Source organism: Schistocerca piceifrons, chromosome 7, assembly GCF_021461385.2.
Source record: "Schistocerca piceifrons isolate TAMUIC-IGC-003096 chromosome 7, iqSchPice1.1, whole genome shotgun sequence".
NCBI lineage: Eukaryota > Metazoa > Arthropoda > Insecta > Orthoptera > Acrididae > Schistocerca > Schistocerca piceifrons.
Window position 1 is genome coordinate 76,547,781 of NC_060144.1, and position 23,509 is coordinate 76,571,289.

General features: G+C 30.6%; 1 protein-coding gene and 1 non-coding gene across 2 annotated transcripts in view; both read right to left on the reverse strand.

The window, feature by feature from the left end:
• LOC124804792 (acetylcholine receptor subunit beta-like 2) overlaps positions 1-23,509 on the reverse strand; it is a 308,830-nt gene that overhangs the window by 107,762 nt on the left and 177,559 nt on the right. The window lies entirely within an intron of this gene.
• Trnas-cga lies at positions 85-159 on the reverse strand. Its single transcript has one exon. It is a non-coding gene; the product is annotated as a tRNA-Ser (tRNA).

A 23,509-nucleotide genomic window follows, 5' to 3' on the forward strand; every position in this document is an offset into this window, starting at 1 on the left:
ATGCTTAACATTATCCGAATAGTGGCTGAATCCAGGCTAGGCGAACAGTTTTATTTCTGAAACTTGCTGGCAGATTAAAACTGTGTGCCGGGCCGAGACTCGAACTCGGGACCTTTGCCTTTCGCGGGCAAGTGCTCTACCGACTGAGCTACCCAAGCACGACTCACGCCCCGTCCTCACAGCTTTAATTCCGCCAGTAAAGCTGCGAGGACGGGGCGTGAGTCGTGCTTGGGTAGCTCAGTCGGTAGAGCAGTTGCCCGCGAAAGGCAAAGATCCCGAGTTCGAGTCTCGGTCCAGTACACAGTTTTAATCTGCCAGGAAGTTTCATATCAGCACACACTCCGGTGTAGAGTGAAAATTTCATTCTAGTTTTATTTCTGTTGTTTCTGTATCTGTTTTTGATTGCAGATAACGACATTGAGAATAACTTTGCTTGTTTTCAAACTTCTTTGTAGATAAAAACCCGTATGCTGGATTGGGACTCGAACCCACTACTTTATCTTTCGCAAGTAGTGCTCCTTTCATGCATTTCCAATACGTGATTTGCAAATACCAGATTCTGTTATCAAATATTAAGTGCTTGATGAAACAGTTGAAATATTTTTGTGTCTTACAGTCGACAGGCATAAAGGCAAAATGCATGTGATATAAATTCACTAACAAGATGAAATATTTTTTCTAAGGAAACGGCATATAGTATATTTTAGTGTTCCAAACATGCAAACTCAAATATGAAGCTGCAACTTTATGCTCAAAATTGTGTTAAATAAAAGTGTAGGTAGTTAGATTCAGAAGGTTCCAGCTGAATTTTTTAAAGCTGTATTTTTCCCTCATTCACTTGCTAGCTTTAAAAACATTACCTAGAACCTGCTGAAACTACCTACTATCGTCCAAAATACACATGTAACTCGCTTATTTTAATTTACAAAATGTATATTATGTAATAAATTACTTATAAAATTTAGAGAAATAAATATTTTTTCTTATCACATTCACTTATTATAAAAAATATATTTTTTGTACCAAAATTGAGCATAAGACAATAATAAATGAATTATGGGTAATGGAGAAAAAATTTAATTCTTCAGTTATTTTCCTGGTTCATGAGTTCACTGCATTTTTATGAAAGATGAAAGTAAGAAAATAAATAAAAACATAATATAATTCAACTCCCCGTCTTGCATGGAGAAACCCTGGGCAACACTTCCCAGTTTCTTAAATAAACTCAGTATTGAGCAGGATTTGAACCACCAAGTGTCACTAGCAAACATTACATTGTTTGAATCACACTCACCTATGGCGCTGAGCTACTGACGTCAGGCAACATACAAAACTTCAATTTCCTGTCACATTCAGCCCGAGCCATTGTTTATGGATCAGCACACTGCCAGCTGTAGCATTACCTTCATCTCATTTTCTCTCTCGTTCACAGTGAGGAAACTGCTGTACTTGCTCAACTATCACTGACTCATTCTCAAGTGCACAGTAGTCTAATAGATTGGTGTACATTAACTTCATAACCAAATATCAATTGATTTTAAAAATTGAAAATATTAACACAACCTACATAAAATGGACTATCAAAAATTTTCAGTTAATATTCTGTGCTGTGCATAATACATCAAGTTCTTCTTACCATACAATAGTACATATGGAAGCATGTCATTAGGAATTTTATCATCAAAAGTTGAGCAAAGTTTCATATTTGCCTTCTGACTTGTAACAACGTTTTTCTAGGAGCCATGTTAACCATATAGATAGGATAGTTCTTTATGAAATTATGTGGAGTTATGTCAGTGTCTGATCTGAGTAGTGTAACTCATTTAAAATCGAGAAGTGCATCATAAGCTTTCAGCAAATTGTTTGGAGGCTTAATATTTCACGTTTCCTCCAGGAAAATTTCGTTTCTTCACATAATTAAGAGCCACGATTTTTACGATTTGTTTGAAATGGAACAAATACAAAGTATGACATATCAAGTTCTGTAGAATTATAGAAATTTGTATCATGTAACTCAAAAATCTTACTACCACTTAATCCTGCAACTTCTACAGTCTAAAGTTTTTAAATGAGTGCTGGAATACTTCTTGGGTATTCAGTACATATTCTTGTTGCTCATATTTAAGAACTGGTACATGAATTTCCATAGATTCTACAACAATTTTACCTTCTTTTAGAAGAGTGTCTTTTATTTCGATTCCAGCATTAGTATAATCAGCCCATCGAAGAATACAATTATTTGCACTGGAACACCAAGTAGAAATTACAGTCAAATCACCTTCTCATATGATTTCCTTATGATCCTTAAAACACCTGATAAGTATTTTAAGTGGATAAAGTTCTTCATTTTTCTTACTCTTTATTTTCCATTATTAAGAAAATGACCTTCTGTACCTATCAGTAACAAAGGAAGTCAAATTCAGTGGAACTGATGAAGAAATAAAAGGATGTTCAGTTATAAATAAAATATAATTTCCTCTCTTTATAGTTATAAAATCAGACAGATTTGCCATGTAATTATCTATAAATTTTTTATTCGATTTTCCATCATATGGTGGATAATCTGTAACTTCAACTCCAGTAATACTAAAGCTCATGTATAATTGTGCCTGTTGAAAATTTAATCACCCATCAACAATATTTATATTAATTTATGTCTCCATATTGGTAAAAGACATAACCCTCGATTTTGTTCATGATTTATTAAGGAAAAAATGTATTGAGACATTTCAAACACAACTGTTACACAAACAGCATTAAAGTCAATCAAATTGTCATTTTCATCAGTTATAGTAATTTCTAAATCTTGAATAGGCTCAAAAATTGAAATATGTGCAGGGTAATTTGGTTCATAAATTATTGGTCCACCAGATTCAACATTAGACTTGAATGAAGAAATAATATTAGTTTATCAATGAAAATGATCAGCATATTTTGGAGATATTTGCTAGATTAAAATTTATTTTAATTACCTCATATGGCATAATTCTAGGAAAACCATTACAAATGGTCTTTTTATTGGCTTCAATAGTTTTCCCCCTAAATGAAAGCATGCTTCCAGTACTCTTATTTACATCCAAATATAATTTTACAGTAACATCAATAGTTACTGTGTTTAAAATTTCATCTGCGTTAACATTTATATTAGGCTTTCTTGTATGAACAAATTTTTCTAAGATTTTTAAACTACACTGACCGACAGGGATTAAGATTATTTCCTTGACACAATACAATTTATTATTTTTATGCAATATTCAGAGTTAAAGAAGTTCAACAGAAATCAACAAGTACAACATTACTACAGGTGCCTTGTATAGGTACAGATATTTTTTAAAAATACAGATGATTTATCACTCAATGGAAATAGAAATTCCATTTATATTAATAAAATTTTATGTAATGAAGTGAAACCTGATTGGAACCAAAAATTAGAATTTCTGAGAAGAAGAAAAAATATAATCATGGATAATTTTCACCAAATTCTATTCAGTGTGCAATAATACGACCAAGCAGTTGTGGAAAATCGACATTAATGATTGACAATTACACTCGAGCACCTGGATGGTTAAACTCGAATAAAATAAATCATTTGCATATTTTTCTGAATGTTTAGATCAACCAAAATACTCAGAATTTTTGAAAATGTGGGAAAAAACTTTTATTGAAAACAATGAATAAATTATTCCATTAGATCTATGTAAAAAAAAACTTAGTTGTAGTTTTTGACGACTTCATTCTTGAAAATCAACATATAGGTCGAAAATATTTTGCTACAGGTAGACATAAAGGAATAGACTGTTTTTACATGAAAATACCAAAACAAGTAGTCAGAAACAATCTTAATTTTTTAAAATATTTTCAGATAAAACAATACAAATTTACATAATTTTTATCATGTGTTCGTTGGAGGTGATTATGAATTTGATAATTTTATTATATCTGTAGTGAATACTGGAATGATCAGTTTGGAATTTTTATGATAGACATGATTAGGAAACCAAATGAAGGTAAGTTCAGAAATAAAAAACAACATTTCATCAACACTGAACTACCCTCTGGCTAAAGAATTTTATACATAAACATTAAATGTTTAAAATAAAAAATTAATATTTTTCATATTTTATTATGTTTACGAAATATGATCCGGATGTTGTTAAAAAAGCAGACGAAATAGAAGAGTAAAAGAACAATTAAAAGATGAGTTTAAAAATGGAAAAAACAAGTAAGCACAGAATACAAGAAACATAAAGAAGAAGATCAACCAGTTATTGGTGCTATCAAACAATTAAAACAAGGAATCGATGGTTTACATGGTAATGTTCTGAAAGCTATTGAAGAAAATAGACATTGAAAAACAGATGATTCCTTATCATTTTCATACAGCAGATTATGGAGTTTCAATGTGAATTAGACAACTATACAATTTGTCTGAAGATGATATTGGTAAGTGTGGCTATACATTCAGTTAAACAGAAATACAAGAGGCATGGAATAAGAATAATAAGAAAGGAAAAAGGAAGCTCTAACTAAGTGTGCAGTTAACAAAATAAAGAAGACCGATATTAAAAAATAAAGGACAATGATCATTCTAAAGGAATAAATATAAATGAAAGAATGTTAAAATATGTCAACAACTGTGAAGATACAACTTATGGATTATGACAAGTGGGTTAATTTAAATATGTTGGTAATTGGCAGTGAAAAAGTTGATGCTGCTCGTTTATCTAACAATGCAGAAATTTGTTCAAATCAGAGGCATTATATTCCAGAAATAATAAAAAATCAATTACAGGTAAAAAATATAAAGGCTTGATAAAACAAACTGTTGATAACTTTTTTCCAAACACAAGAGAAAATACAGGTTCAAATTCAGATGAAAAAGAGGTGAAGGTTTAATAAAGAAGTATACAGAAAAACCAGTTGAGTATGTCTACATAGATGATGTCAGAGATTTAATCAACAGATTAACAACAAAATTATGATAATGAGAAAACTGGAATAAGTCGAATGTTAACAAATAAATTTTGTGGCTTCATGATCAAGAATCCAATAGAAATTCCATACTTGTTTATATTTTTCAATACTCTCCAACATACATTTTGCAAAAGTGAAAAATATAGAAAAGAGATTTAATCAACAGATTAACAACAAAATTATGATAATGAGAAAACTGGAATAAGTCGAATGTTAACAAATAAATTTTGTGGTTTCATGATCAAGAATCCAATAGAAATTCCATAATTGTTTATATTTTTCAATACTCTCCAACATACATTTTGCAAAAGTGAAAAATATAGAAAAGAAACTGTATGATTAATCAAATTAGAACTCATAATATCCGTTTTACACTTCTGACATACTGATACTGAGGCCCACGTAATCTCTACATAAATAAGTTGCTGAAAAAGTTCAACATAAAAATCCACTAGACATTGCTTGTAAACAACATGACATTTCTTATAGAATCATCAAGATTTCGAAAATTACATGAAACAGATAAAAAGCCTGAAAAGGCTGCAAAAGAAAGATTACTTAGAAATTAGATGGAAGACTTGCTTATACTACAGGAGCCCGTAGTATGTTCCGAAAACGATAATTAGGTATGACCACTGATGTTGATGAAAGTGAATGGGGATTATAAGATTAATATTTTCTTCTATAAAAATTAATGTATTTACATGAATACAATACATAACACTATATATAAGGTTCAAATTGTATTGAGAGCAAAATACATATTGGAAGAACACTACCATTATATGTCAGAATGGCATGTTATCGAGATAATGCTGAAAAAGGAAATCAAACACCTGTATCAGCTCAAATGACAAACTTAGGAATTGAAAATTTTTGAATTGAAGCTGTATGATCTGTTGTGGTGTCATCATGGAAAGAACTTACAACAGAAGAACAGAAATGAAATAGAAAATTGTGATGAATCAATTTTATTGAATGTACTTTTGGCATATTTTTAAAGTTGTGAAAAAAAGAGACAAAGAGAAAAGATGTAAAGTTAGAAGAGATTATTATCAAAGGCATATGCAAGATCGAGAATGGCACGAAAATGTAGGAAATAGAAATAATCTGAGAGTAAGAATAGATTGTAGTAAGGAAAAGCTATTAAAAGATGCTTTTATGGAGTTATGTAGAACAGAAATATAAAAAGTTTCAGTATCTAACTATATTAATCCTTACAAAATATTTCATCTGTATAAATGAATCACTTCAGCATTGATTAATCTTTGCTACCTAGTGGTAAAACGAAACAAAAATCAATTAAAATTAAGTAATGAACAATTAAATACTATCAATAATTTTTTAAGTGATGTACAGAAAAGAAAGAGAGAAAACGACAAAAACAGGTGGTAACTTAATCATAACCGTAGGTATACCATACCTATTCTAAAAAAAATTATTGAATAACTGACAAAAAAGAAGATTCTAGATTAACAAAACTTGAAGGTGGACTTTCGCCATTACTACTGGCTGTATTACCATATCTAGCGACTACTGGTTCACTAGCTGTGGGTTCTGCAGCCATTGCAAATGCAGTAATATATAAAAAGAAAGCTGATGAAGTAGAAGAAGAAAAAAAGGCACAATTTGGCAACAGAAAAAAAAGCTACCGCTTGAATGAAAATTGTAAAAAGAATTGCAAAACAAAATAGATATCTATCCAAATCTATGAAGTAATTAAAAATAAAATACTTTTGTGGCAATATTATGAAAACAAAAGTTGCTACTCACCATACAGCAGACACAGTGAGTCGCAGATAGGCACAACAAAAACACTCTCACAATTATAGCTTTCAGCTATACACAGACATACGTGTGCATCCATGTACATGCACACATGCACACCCACCCACAACCACACTCACACCACACACACTCACACACACACACACACACACACACACACACACACACACACACACACACACAAACACACACACACAACTGCAAGTAACGCACACATCTGCAGTCTCAGGCAACTGAAACAACAAGGCTGAACCCTATAATTGTAAGTCTTTTTGTTGTGATTGTGTGCGACTCAACATCTCCCCTATATGGTGAGTAGCAACTTTCCTCCTCATCATATTGTTACATTCCATCCTGGGTTTTCCATTGTTTGGAATACTTTTGTGGAGTATTCGTTGTTGACGAACTACCCAGTAAACCAAGAAATCTTGAATGTGGAGTAGTAAATTTATGTACATCTCATCATGTTGGTACTCACTGGATTTGTTACTATAAAAATAAAAATAAAAAATTTGATTTGATTCATCTGGGAAATAATCTGAAAGAATTAGTAAATTATTTCAAAAATTAACTTATACTGTAACACTGAAAAAATGCAGAATTTAACCAAATTTATTTGCAGGCATTTATGTTTATTTGTTTTAAAACTGTTCTCAGATAATAACAATTTTAATGATACCTAAGAATAAACTACATCATCCTAAAGGTGGTATGAATTATAGAAAAATAAACTTAAGTGAATTAGAACCTTAACCTCATCCAAAAAGAGAAAGTTTAATCCAAAGTGTCATAAAGAATTATTATGCATTTTTACAGTAACTAAAGGAGATATTCATTTTTAAGGTAGAAGATTAAGACAGAATATCCTATAAGTAGTTATGATGCAGTTGGAAAACAATATTTGGAAACAGAATACATCACTACATCACATTTAAATTAAGAGATTAATCAACTTAATAAAATTAATCTAAACAACTACTTTACAAAATAGGAAGTAGAGAAAGATTTTTCAGATTACTTCTCAATGGCTGATTTAACAGTGCATCTAACTCAGTTAAGTAATCTTCAGGAAAGAATGTGTGACAAACAAGAAGTGAAATTTCATTTTGTTAGGGGCATGAAAAATCGAAATATCGATCTGAATACAATGTACAAATCAAGAGAATTATTTTATTTGCAGCCAATATAGATGGTGATTGGTCATCTACTTATTTTAAAAACGAGATAAAAAGATTTAATGTTGATGAATTGGAAATTTTATATCAAATTCAGTTTGATAATCATTTACTTGAAATGAAAATGAAAATAAAAATATTTATAATTCTAATTTAATCTGTTAAAAATGTACCTGTTTCATGTAAATTACTCGTGGTTGGTGAACTTATTTTAGAATCAAATGATAATGGAAGAATGGAACAATAATTAAAAATCTTACAAAATCTTTATCTATATTAATACACAATCATATCTACTGTTTGCAGTTTACAAAATTTACTGAAACACATAAGGCTCAACATGTAACAACTAAAAATGGAAGACAAAGAATTGAAGAACCTTGTTAAATTTGTAAAAGTAAAAAGAGAGAATTAGTTAAAAAAGTTGTAGGCAAAGGTCTATAACCTAATATTTACGAAGAAATTTAGACAAAGGAATAAAATTTGTCTCAGAACTGATGATATATTGCAAGCTGATTTAGTCAAAATGGACTCAGGTAATCTGAAAGGAATAGCAAAAATAAATATGATAACTATTAACTGTAACTGGCATTTTATAAAACTTTTCTTCGGCTATTCGAGTTACAGATGAACAGGTAACAATAAAGTTCAATTTTTTGAAAAAATATTTTCGTAAAGGAAATCAAGAAATTTACAAACAGATAATGGAAAAGAACTTTATAATAATGAATTCCAAGAACTGATGAAAATTGTAATGATAATCATTATTCAATACTTGTTGATTTCAAACCATCTGTCATTTGAAAAATTTAGCAGAACATTAAAAGAAAAGATGTGGAAAAATGTTGACTTGTAAGGGAATTATAAATGTATTGATATGGTTTCGAAGTTGGTTGATGAATATAATGACTCAAAACAGTCAGCAATAAAAATGAGGCTGACAGAAGTTAATGACAAGAATTATAAACCAGCTGTTGTTGTATCAAATGAAAAGACTAGTTAGAACCAGTAATCTTAAAGGAATTTTGAAAAAGGATATATAGCCAATTTGTCAACAGAAATTTTTGAGATTGAATCTGTTAGTCATTCTAACCCAATCATGCATAAATTAAGAAGTAAATTAAATGAAGAAGTAATTGGAGATTTTTATGAGTATTAATCAAAGAAAACATAACACCCAGATATATATCTTGTTTAAAAGTTTTAAAAGAGAAAGGAGATAAAGCATATATTAAATGGTTAGGATTTGATAATTCACACAACAAATCCATAAATAAAAGTAATGTTATTTTATAAGTACTACCGAGTGAGGTGGTGCAGTGGTTGGCACACTAAACTCGCATTTAGGAGGTGGATGGTTCAAACTTATGTCTGGTCATCCTGATTTGCGTTTTCCATAATTTCCCTAAATCGTTTCAGGCAAATGTTGGGATGGTTCCTTTGAAAGGACACAGCCTAATTCCTTCCCTATCCCTCAACAATCTGATGGAACCAATGACCTTGCTGTATGGTCCCTTACTTCCAAATCAACTCATTTTATATATACTAATAAAAAATGTTATAATTGAATGTATCATGCAATACAATTGAAAAAATAGCTTTTCCATTATTTCTGCCCACATGTTATCATGCTGATCATGAAGATATAAATTCATAAATCAATTAAGTGATCTGAATGTGATTTATGCACATAACCTAAATGCACAGGAAATTTATATTGTTTATTAATACTTTAAAAAACAGGTCACTGTGCCAAGTTTATTCTTAAAATAATCGCTTTTTCTTTCCATATCTCTATTTTTCCCTTAATTTCAAGCCCCTTTGGTTCTATAAATTCTTAGAATGTCTCTTTCACCACATTATTTTCATCTGAATGTTCTTCACAGATCTCAGGAATAACTAAAGCCAGTTTTCCTTCAGGTAAAGTATCTTAAACAATAGTTTTAAGTTTATGTGTTTTGATTCATATCTTCAATTGCACAAACTTGATTGTTGAATAACAACTGATCGAATCCTACTGGTTGTGTATTCTGAATCTTAGAGTCAATAGTGTTGCAACCTGAACTGATTAAAACATATATTTTTAGTATCTTCACAGAATATATCGATATAATGTTTAGAATATCAAAATGAAATTGATACATCTCATTCCCTTCATTATCCTTATGAACACCATGAAATTTTTCAACCAACTTTGCAACTATGTGGTAATTATAACATTTGTGTGTGAATACCTAAAATAAAGTATCATTATCTAATCGACCACTATTATAAGTTGGAAAACGACCTTCTAAATGTTATATCGACTGAACTCCATCGACTTTAAATTTTTTTCTAGAATAGTGGTTAGTGGTTGCGATGTAATTTCTTCATCTTCCACTTCTGTGATGTTACTGGTTACATCTTTCATATGTAAACATTCTTTTTCTTCTAGTTGTTTAATGAGTTCTTGTTATTATTGTTCTTTTATTTTTAATTTATTTTCAAAGTCCACTGTTCTTTTTCCTCTTCTAATTTATATTCACCATATTTTCTTACTAAAAGTGAAAAATCTTCAGTTATACAATTTTAAAACTTTTCAACATCTTTCATTTCTGACTTAATCATTAACAAATACAATCAAAATTCATTAATAGGTATGTAAATTAATAGGATGTAAATTCCACAAGGGGAGCAAAACGCTCCCTTTTAAATTTTGGAATGTTTTATGATGTTTTTCTCTAACATGATCTCAAATTGATTCCTTCATATTTGTATATTTAATATTTCAGCATGTCTTTTCATTTGATACATGGACTGCTACTTTATCAATAATCATTCACAGTGTTAATCATTATATGAAGCATTATTGTTTTAAATAAATTCAAATGTAGTCATAGGAGATTCAGATGTACTTACATTAGCCACCATTTATTAAAAATAATTTTTATCTACTCTCATTCCTATAATTTAGATTATTTTATAAAAATTGTGTTTTGTTTTGTATCATAATGTGACAGTGATTGACCAATCGTTTATTCACTATACATTTTTAATTAATGAAATCAAAATAATGCCATTTTCTATTTTTATAATTGTCAGAGGCTTTACTCTGCACCTTTGTTATTGATATTCCATAATGAATAAAACATAAAATTTCATTTGTAATCAATACATTTTTCTCTTCGAATAATGTAAACCAAACGAATTTGATGTACTTTCAATAGCTGCCATATATTAAACATAAATTTTATTATACCTTTTTTAAATTAAAGAATCTGAATGTATGTGCAACTGCTGGTTAAACTTAAAAGTAATTATATAAGAAAAATATAAGTTAAAAATTTCTTCAAGTTTTATTTATCTCCTTTGTTTTATATTTGAAAAATTTAACAAAACTAATCTTTTGGTTCTGCAAGAATTAAATGTTAAATTTCTTTAATTCCATACAGAAAAGAAAAAATACCATTTGTAAATAATACATTCTTCTTTCAAACAATGGACTATTAACAGAAAGAGATAATTCACGTCCTAAATAACTATATTTTACTTGACATTGTGAATACTGTCTGTTTTTCCTTTTAAGCTGGAAAGTCCAAACTTGAGGATGTAAATGTAATAATTTTTTTCTAATAATTGGCGAGTGTAAAGAGTCTCAGAGTCACTTAATTACAACCAGAGTAAAAGAAGTATGACTTTTGGTTATTCAAAACCAAGGAAACAAGACCTTATTGGTCATATTAATAATGTAAATGAAGAATATGAAAAAAACAATATAAATTTATAAGTGAATAACAATATTAATAAAGAAGTAAATAATAATATTAACGATGTTGTGAGTGAACTGAGAATTAAACAACAACACCTTAATTCACAAGATTCATCTTATGTGTAAAAATTTCTATTTTAATCAGTTCTACAAATTGTATTTAATTACCAAAACATATGGAAACAATGTTGATGATGTTAAAAATAAAAACCATTATTTGAACTTGCATGGGAATAACAAATATCAAGTTCTAAATTCCAATAAAAATTTATAAAAGTATTTCCACATAATTTTGAGTGGGATATCATATCAAGATATGAAAAATGATCCTAAGGTTTTATGCGAACATTTCAGGATAAAATGAATTGGAATATACCAAAAATTGTCCAAAGATTTTATCAGAGAGTTTCAAGACAAAGTTACCAAAAAAAATCTCGTATTCAAAAACTTATGGAAAATTTTATTTGTTAATTTCAAAATAAAATGGATTGGGGTATGATATCTGGAGGACAAAATTTATCTGAAGTTTTTAAAGAAGAATTTCCAGAAAAATTAAACTGAGATGATATTTCATTGAACAGGAATTATCCAAAAATTTTGTAAAACAAATTCAATACAAATTAAAATGGGAAACTATATTCACAAGACAGAATTTATCTGAAGATTTATAATAGAATTTGAAGAAAAGGTTGTATGGAAATACATTTTTAAATTTCAAAAATAATCTGAATCACTCATACAGAAACTAAAACATCCTTGTGAAATAATAGTCTTCAGATTGTATTGAATCTTGTTGTATACGATTAAGTAGTGAAAATGATCAATTTGTGAAATAAAATGGGATAATGTCCTTCATAATGAATGTGTTAGAAGAAAAGCATTTGGCGGAGATTTATTGTATTGTTAACCAACTGTTCTCATGTATAGTCATTCAAAATATTAAAATAATTATGGCAACAAACAACTCTTAAAGTTTCTTTCATACTTTGGTATACATTTGCTGAATTAGACCTATAATTAAGTATTAACATTTTCTCACAATTAGGCTATCTATCTTCGATTCTGGATATCAGATTTTGTAAATTTTTTGTTGTGTTGCAATGACATAATAATTATGTTCATAGTCATCACCGAATAATTTTGAAAGATCAAAAGGTGGTCATAAATTTCCATTAGCCATCTGAGGACAAAATGAGGTAATAAAGTACTTATTTCTCTGTTTTTTCCGTGTGTTATACCCAAAGTATTATCACTTGCTTGAATTAAATTATCTATGTGATCATCTCTAATTTTAATTCCTTCATCTCTAATTTTTCATTACCTTTTAAGTGTGTCTCATATACACATTTTCAGCTTTCTGATTTCTTACAATAACCTTCAACAAAAATTTTTTTAATTGCTTGCTTTGCATCTTTATATTCCAACTGTTCAGGAACATCTTTTCATTTAAAGCATGGATTATTATTTTCATTATTCTCATGATGATTGTGTTCTCTTGGGTAAAATATTGTGAAGGTAAAGTAGTCCACCATTTAGACCTCTGGGTGGGGACTACTCAGCAGGATGTCTTTATCAGGAGAAAAAAATCTGCCCTATGGACTGCAGCATGGAATGTCAGATAATTTAATCGGACAGGTAGGTTAGAAAATTTAAAAAGGGAAGTGGATAGGTTAAAGTTAGATATAGTGGGAATTAGTGAAGTACGGCGGCACGAGGAACAAGACTTTTGCCCAGGGGAATACATGGTTATAAATACAAAATCAAATAGGGGTAATGCAGGAGTAGCTTTAGTAAGGAATAAAAAACATAGGAGCACAGATAATCTACTATGAGCAATATAGTGAATGCATTATTGTAGCCAAGATAGACACGAAGCCCATGCCTACCACAGTAATACACGGTTATTTGCCAACTACCTCCACAGATGATGAAGAGATTGAAGAAATGTATGATGTGATAAAAGAAATTATTAAGATAGTGAAGGGAGACGAAAGTTTAATAGTCATGGGGGACTCGAATTCAACACTAGCGAAAGGAAGAGAAGGATAAGTAATATGTGAACATGGACTGGGGGTAAGGAATGAAAGAGGAAGCCGCCTGGTAGAATTTTGTTCAGAACATAACTTAATCATAGCTAATGCTTGGTTTAAGAATAATGAAAGAACACTGTACACGTGGGAGAGGTCTGGACACACTGGAAGATTTCAGATATATTATATAATGGTTAGACAAGGATTTAGGAACCAGGTTTCAAATTGTAAGACATTTATAGGGGCAGATGTGGATTCTTACCAAAATCTGTTGCTTATGAACTGTAGATTAACCCTGAAGAAACTGCAAAAAGGTAGGAATTTAAGGAGGTGGGACCTGGATAAACTGAAAGAACCAGAGGTTATAGAGAGTTTCTGTGAGCATTTGGGAATGCTTGACAAATACAGGGGAATGAAATATAGTAGCAGAAGAATGGGTAGCTTCGAGAGATACAATTGTGAAGGCAGCAGAGGTAAGAAGACGAGGGCTGGGAAAAATCCTTGGGTTACAGAAGAGATACTTAATTCAATTGATGAAAGGAAAAAATATGAAAATGCAGTAAATCAAGCATGCGGAAAGGAATACAAGTGTCTCAAAAATGAGATCGACAGGAAGTGCAAAATGGCTAATCAAGGATAGCTAGAGGACAAATGTAAGGATGTAGAGGCATATTTACTGGGGATAAGATATATGCTGCATACAGGAAAATTAAAGAGACCTTTGGAGAAAAGAGAACCACTTGCATGAATATCAAGAGCTCAGATGGAAAACCAGTTCCAAGCAAAGAAGGGTAAGCAGGAAGGTGGAAGGAGTATATAGAGGGTCAATAGAAGGGCGATGTAATTGAAGGTAATATTATGGATATGGAAGATGACGTAGGTGAAGATGAAGTGGGAGGTATTGTTTGACCAATTTGACAGACTACTGAAAGTACTAAGTCAAAAAAGGCCCTGGGAGTAGACAAAATTCCATTACAACTATTGATAGCCTTGGGAGAACTAGCCATAACAACACTCTACCATCTGGTGAACAATATGTATCAGATACGCGAAATTGCCTCAGACCAATCCCAAAAAAATCGCATGTAGACAGGTGTGAAAATTATTGAACTACACATTTAATAAGTCATGGTTGCAAAATACTAACATGAATTCTTTACAGATGAATGGAAAAACTGGTATAAGCGTATCTCGGGAAAGATCAGTTTGGATTCCGTAGAAATGTTGGAACACACGAGGCAATACTCACATAGTTTAAGGAAAGTCAAACCTACATTTCTAGCATTTGTAGACTTACAGAAAGCTTTTGACAAATTCTCTTTCAAATTCTGAAGGTAGCAGGGCTAAAATACATGGAGCGAAAGGTTATTTAGAATTTGAACCGAAACCAGACTGCAGTTATAAGGGTCGAGTGGCATGAAAGGGAACCAGTGGTTGAGAAGGAAGTACGACAGGGTGGTAGCCTATCCTCGATGTTATTCAATCTGTGTATTGAGCAGGCAGTAAAGGAAACAAAAGAAAAATTTGGAGTAGAAATTGAAATCCATGGATAAGAAATAAAAACTTTGAGGTTTGCTGATGACATTGCAAGTCTATCAGAGACAGCAAATGATGTTGAAGAATAGACTATGCCATGAAAGGAGGGTATAAGATGAATATCAACAAAAGCAAAACGAGGATAATGGAATGTAGTCGAACTAAATCAGGTGACGCTGAGGGAAATAAATCAGGCAATGAGACACTTATAGTAGTAGATGAGGTTTGCTATTTAGAGAGCAAAATAACTGGTTGGACACTTTCTGAAGCATCAAGGGCTCAGAAATTTAGTAATGGAGGGAAACATGGAGGGTAAAATTGTAGAGAGAGATCAAGAGATGAATACACTAAGCAGTTCAGAAGGATGTGGGTTACTGAGAGATGAAGAGGCTTGCAAAGGATAGGGTAGCATGAAGAGCTGCTTCATACCAGTCTCTAGACTGAATCCCACAACAACAACATGGTAAAAAAGTATCAGCACAACAGTGTATACAGAAATCTGCACCAGTTGTACCATCATTTAATGCAAATGATTCAGCTGATACTATATATGAAATTGTAGAAGTTCAGAGGTTGAGAGGTGAGGTTATGTGAGGTTAGGTTAGGTTAAATGTAGACTGGCTAAGGCAAGAAAAGCAATTCTGACGAAGAGAAATTTGTTAACATCGAGTATAGATTTAAGTGTCAGGAAGTCTGTTCTGAAAATATTTGTGTGGAGTGTAGATACGTATGGAAGTGAAACATGGACGATAAATGGTTTAGACAGTTAGAGAATAGAAGCTTTCACAATGTCGTGCTACAGGAGAATGCTGAAGATTAGATTGGTAGATCATATAACTAACGAGGAGGTACTGAACAGAACTGGGGAGAAGAGGATTTTTTGGCATAACTTGAATAAAAGATGGGATCAGTTGGTTGGACCCTTTCTGAGGCATCAAGGGCTCAGAAATTTAGTAATGGAGTGAAACATGGAGGGTAAAATTGTACAGAGAGATCAAGAGATGAATATACTAAGCAGTTCGGAAGAATGTGGGTTACTGAGAGATGAAGAGGCTTGCACAGGATAGGGTAGCATGAAGAGCTGCTTCATACCAGTCTCTAGACTGAATCCCACAACAACAACATGGTAAAAAAGTATCAGCACAACAGTGTATACAGAAATCTGCACCAGTTGTACCATCATTTAATGCAAATGATTCAGCTGATGCTATATATGAAATTGTAGAAGTTCAGAGGTTGAGAGGTGAGGTTATGTGAGGTTAGGTTAGGTTAAATGTAGACTGGCTAAGGCAAGAAAAGCAATTCTGACGAAGAGAAATTTGTTAACATCGAGTATAGATTTAAGTGTCAGGAAGTCTGTTCTGAAAATATTTGTGTGGAGTGTAGATACGTATGGAAGTGAAACATGGACGATAAATGGTTTAGACAGTTAGAGAATAGAAGCTTTCACAATGTCGTGCTACAGGAGAATGCTGAAGATTAGATTGGTAGATCATATAACTAACGAGGAGGTACTGAACAGAACTGGGGAGAAGAGGATTTTTTGGCATAACTTGACTAAAAGATGGGATCAGTTGGTTGGACCCTTTCTGAGGCATCAAGGGCTCAGAAATTTAGTAATGGAGAGAAACATGGAGGGTAAAATTGTACAGAGAGATCAAGAGATGAATATACTAAGCAGTTCGGAAGAATGTGGGTTACTGAGAGATGAAGAGGCTTGCACAGGATAGGGTAGCATGAAGAGCTGCTTCATACCAGTCTCTAGACTGAATCCCACAACAACAACATGGTAAAAAAGTATCAGCACAACAGTGTATACAGAAATCTGCACCAGTTGTACCATCATTTAATGCAAATGATTCTTCTGATGCTATATATGAAATTGTACATTCGATCACCTATTACTGGATAATGTCATTTCAAACATTTTTTATGAGAAGTATGTGTGGATAGGTATGATATGAATACACTATTAATAACTAACTGGTTAACATTCTTACCACAAGATCTACAAAAAATAGGTGAAGTGTATGAAAGACCAAATAGTGATTAAAGTAAAAGGAAGGTCAGTGTTGGCTGTAACATTGATGGTTTATTGATAGCAAAATCGATTTTCAATCACATAGTGATCATCTTCAGTGCTGTGGTGTACAAATTAAACTCATCGGCACTGGTATCAAGTTATTATCAATAACCAAAAATGAGAAACGATCACAATAACTCAGTTTGGTTACTGATAGTAACTTCATACCAATGCCTATGAATTTAAATCGTATGCCACAGCACTGTAGATGATCACTATATGAATGAAAGTCGATGTTGCTATCAATAAACCATCAACATTATGGCCACTGCTGACCTTTCTTGTAATTTAACATATATGTTCACTGTGCACAAAGCCACTGTGGAGCAGCCAATCAACATAATAGTGATGTTATTTTATTTGTTGATGATATGATGTGCCCGATAAAGTTACAGACATTAGAATTAAACCCTGAATAAATGAATATGATTTTAAATATAAATCATGAGGAATTATAAGTAGTGAATTACCAGGTTTACCTACAGGATTAAATTCTGCATTTAGATATGTTAATGGAATATTGCATTTTTTCAAGGATGATTACTTTTATGAATAAATTAATTCACAACAAATTTGTTAAATTTGGGACAATTGATTTATCTTTATTTCGTAATGATTGAAATAAATCATCAGAATTAGTTCCTTAGGTAATAAATATATTGAAAGATACATTACAAAAATTAGAAAATTTGGGACAGCTGAAGCAGCACCAACTGAAGCACTCTTAATAAATCTAATGACCCTTTTCTCATACAAATAGAGTCGATTAAAATGAAACAGTGTAAATATCTTAGCACTGAAAAGTCAACTGATAATTTTACTTCACAAACATACAGAAAATGTAGTTATAGAATGATATGTAAACAATGTGTCAATGAATATCATGTAAAAGTGTAGAATGAAAAACGACTTCCTTGTGCATGTGGAAAAATATTTCTTAAATGTTATTATAAGAAATTTTTACAACAAATTCCAAGGCAAGAATATTCGGAAATTATTATCCACGAAAAATGATGGAAAACAGGAAATTGATATATCTACAAGAAGTACAATGTTTGTGGAGAAATAAAAGATTTAAGATGTTTTGACAGAAATCCATCATATAAAGCTAACCTTAATAATAATTGTAAAAACTGTGTTTTAGAATATATCAAGAATAAGAAAGGAAACTCATCCTGTATCTAATTTTTAAATACCTATTAAATAAGAATTCATTCTGGTCAGTTTTGAATAGTTTTCTACAAATCAGATAAGTCTTATTTTTAATAAATAGAAGATCAAAATGGAGAAATTCACCATTGTTCAACTTCATGATTATTGTGAAAGAAATAATTTAAGACATATAGTAAATTAAAAAAATCTGAGCTAATTGCATTTATTAATAGATATCAGGTGCCACTGGGTCGAAGCCTTTGGAAACAATTACATTATCATCAAATTAAAAATTATGAAAAATTTTCGAAACTAATGAAAATAAGTCATTGAAAAGATATTTCCATTTTTTTCCAACCCCTCTGAGAAACAAAAGAAACAGAAAAACGGTCAATGACTATCTAGTTGATAAAGGTAAGCATAGGCTTCTGCGGCCGTTGTCTTCTTCAATAAAATTCTTCAGGGTATCAGACCGCATCGTCATAATTTTAAAATGCGCCAACGTTTCGGCCAGCGTTGCAGCTAGCCTTCATCAGGGCCTTACGTTAACATAAGGCCCTGATGAAGGCTAGCTGCAACGCCGGCCGAAACGTTGGCGCATTTTAAAATTATGACGATGTGGTCTGATACCCTGAAGAATTTTATTGAAGTAGTTGATAAAGCATTTGCTGAAACATAAATTTTGAAAATAAAATAAACTACATTCAATCTAATCATCTTTCAACTCAAAACCAAATTATGACAACTGTAAAAGATAATCTAAGAATACATCACAGACTGAAAGTCACTTTTAAACTTTTGTGAGTACCAAATTCAAACAAATGAAAATATTATGGGATTTAACTGCCAAACAGTAAACTGCAGGACCAAAAATTAAGGAGAGTTAATTAAAAAATTTATGAGTCATACACAACATACAGGTAATTGTCAAGCATGTGGATCAGGTTGGATATTAAATAGAATTATTGGTTTACAACTAGGAATTAAGAGGTACTGTCCACTGAGAAGCAGATAAAATAAAAAATAAAAAACCCTGTATTACTGCAAAAAATAATGATCAAAAATGGTTTCTATAGTCTATAAAATCTTGTGTTATATCCTGCAGATAATAAATTTACAGAGAGTCAGAAAATATAAAAATGTTGTTGATACTAATCAGAAACTCGAAAATTTTGAATTTCCTGTAGTTGTTGATAATATTCCAAAAATTGAGAGTAAAATGATTGTATCTGTTAATGTTTATTCGTTTAATGTAAAATATGAAGAGTGCCCATTACGAAATGTATAAATGGAAAAAATTAGATATCCTTTATTTCAAAAACAGAAGTAATTCACAGTATTGTTATAAAAAAAGTTTATCTAGATTTGTTTTGAGTCAAATTAATAAACACGAAACAGTAAAATTTATTAGTAATATGCATTTACTCCATTTCAATAGTAAAGAAAAACTAGATAACCACCCATCAAACTGTTTGGTTAACAAACCATTAGAAGTAGAAATGTCTGAACAAGATTTATACATACATTTTAAAAATTATCAACATACACAAAAATTTGCATTTCTTATGTATGCTGAATTTGGAAATTTGCTATTGAAGATGGGTAGCTGTCTAACAAACCCAGAAAATCTGTACAGAATGAAATATCAAAAACATTAATTCAGTGGATTCTGTTGTCATATAAAGTACAGAAATAGACGTTATAGAGGTCCAGTTTATACAGAGGACCAAACTGTATTAAAAAATTTATTGAATGTACAAAACAAGAAGTAAAATGTATTGGAAGAATTAATTCTGAAATTGAAGAAATGAAATCATTAACGCCTGAAGAACAATTAAGATGTGCAAAATGAAAAATTTGTACACTCTGTAAATGCCATTACTCTCAGGTTCACAATCATGATCATATGACTGGAAAATTTGTAGATCTGTTGTGTAATAATTGTAATCTAAAACTGACATATCCTAGTTTTGTAACAATTTATTTACATAATTTATCAAGATGTGTCTCACATCTGTTTGTAAAATAACTTGGCTATGATAAAAAAGAGAGAGATTTCATACCTAATAATGAAGATAAGAATGTAAGTTTTGGTAAAAAGAAAGATAATATCAGGATGAGATTTACCAACACATTTAAATTATAGCTCCTTAATTTGACAGACTTTCATCAAATCTGAAGAGAGGTCAAAATAAAAAGAATTTAAAAATTTTTTCCACAAGAGTTATTCAATCTAGTGATCAGAAAAGGTGTGTATACATATGATACTTGGATTCTTAGACGAAATTTGAAGACACAGTTTCCAGCTGTGGAAGAATCTTACAGCCAATGCGATGAGTTAAAATAACTGATGAAGATTATAACCATGCTAAAATAGTTTGGAAAAATTTTAATATCGGAAAACTTGGCGAAAATTATGATCTGTATCTTAAAACTGATGTTTTGTTATTGGATGAGGTGTCTGAAAATTTTAGAAAAACTTGTATAAATGATTTACATCCATCTTGGTATTTTACTGCACCTGGTTTATCTTGGGATGCAATGTTGAAAATGGACTGAACAACTGCTAGAATTATTCCATGATTATGATATGACTTTAATGGTTGAAAAAGGAATAAGAGGAGGAATATCTCAATGTTGTAAAAGATATGTAAAAGCATATAATAGATGTATGAAACATTATGATATTAAAAAGACATCAAAGTTTTAGCAAATTTAAATACAAGCAATTTATATGGTTATGGTATGTGTCAGTATTTACCAAATCCTGCGTTTGATTTGGATGAACCAGATTCTTTTGATTCTAGAAAAATAAGTAATTTTTCAGATAAACCTGCAGAGGGATATATTTGAGGTACATCTAGAATATCCAGAAGAATTGCATGTTTGCATAAAGATTTACCACTTGCTCATAATAATAAAATTGTGCCAGACACTAAAGAAAATAAGTTAATGACTGCTTCGAATGACAAACATAATTTTGTATTCACTACAGAAATCTTACACAGTATCTTTCATTAGGAATGAAAATAACAAAATTTCATAATGTCTTAAAATTTAAGCAGTCTGAGCAGTTGAGAAAGTATATAGACTTAACTACAGAAATGAGGATGAAAAAGACTTTTGCAAACTGATGAATAATAATATGTTTGGAAAAACAATGGAAAATGTAAGTAACAGAGTCGATATAAAATTAGCTTCAGATGGCGATAAGTGTGATAATTTCTAAACCAAACTTTAAACAAAGAACTATATTTAATGAAAATCTTGTTGCTATTTGTATGAAGAAAATTAAAATCACATTTAATAAACCCATCTATGTTGGAATGAGTATACTTGATTTATCAGAAGAATTGATGTATGATTTTCACCATTGAACAATGAAACCAAAATATGCAGAAAATATGGAGTTGTGTTATCAACATGCAGAGAGTTACATGTATAATATACAGACTGAAGATTTCTATGAAGACATGAAATTCATGTTTGATTATTTTGATATGAGTGATTATCCAACAGATAATATTTATGGTATTCTATAAGTAAACAAGAACATTTTAGGAAAAATGAAACACAAATGTAATGGAAAAATAATGCAAGAATTCTATGGTTTGAGATAAAAAATGTATGAAGTTGGGGACAAGGATGAGATAAAAGTCTATAGGAGTTAAAAATGTATTGTTAAAGATGAAATAAGCTTAGAAGTCTATAGCACTTGTTTATTTAACAACAGAGAACAGTATAGGAAGATGAATTCAAAGTGAACAACATGTAATCTACACAGCTGATATAAACAAGAAAGCATTGAGTCCTCATTATAATAAAAGATATGTTCCAGAAAATGAAATAGTTGTATTATCACATGGACATTACAAATTGTAAAAAGTGGTAATAAAATTTTTTCTGTATAGTTGGAAAAATTACTCAAAAAGCCCAATAACGTTAGCAACACCAATTGGTTTAAAACGATTAGTATGTTAGAAGTAAATGCTTTATATAATATTACCATTTATGAATATTTACCAACCATATAGGGAGAAGAAATATATTTGGAACTCAATCATGATTTTTAAAAAGTATTTTAGATAATAGATATTTGAAACTAATTAGTAACTGGTACCTTCAATTTTTTGAAGAAGAGAATATTAAATTAAGATATAAATAAATGAAGAAACTTAAAAATAATGATAAAAAATTTCATGATTTGGAATTTATTTTTATTTTTCCTATTAACTTTTATAATCTTTAAATGGACAGTACCAAACAACTAAAGCAGTGTGGTTATTGTTTGACTAAACAGAATATTAATGAACTTTATAAGAATAATTATCGATGGTATGAGTAGTGTCGTGTTTGTAAAGAATGTAAAAAGAAAAAATTCTGAAAAAGTAACATGTGAATGTGGCAGAGCTGTACTCAAGAAATCACTGAAGAAAAAACATGAAAAATCAACAGTTCATTTCATTCGTGTTGCTACTCGAGATGAAAGAAGTAGAAAATGTTTTGGTAAGGAATAGAACATATAAAAACAGTTTTTATTTATTTTCTTACATTCTCCTTCTATAAGAAATACACTAAACTCATAAACCAGTAAACTAATTGAATAATTTTATTTTTTATCCCCATCAATAAGTCATTTATTATTTTCGTATGTTTACCTTTTGTACAAAAAGTATTTTATAGTATGTGAATGTGATTTAAAAATATATTTTTTCCCTTAATTTCCTGAGTAATTTATTATAAAATATGTGTTTTTTAAATGAAAATAAGTGGGTGATGAATTTTGGGCGATAGTAGTCAGATTCAGCAAGCTCTAGGTAAGCTAACGAGTGAATAAGTGAAATGAGCGGATGTTAAAGTTCTGTCTCATATATTTACATTTATGGAATGCACTACCTATTTCAGCTAACGACTAATCAAATATGGAGGCTTAAATCGGTTTGATCCTTCATCTGTGAATATGGTCCAAGACCGAAATTGATAGAATTTTGGTTTAAGATAATACAGCTGATGATTCAAATAT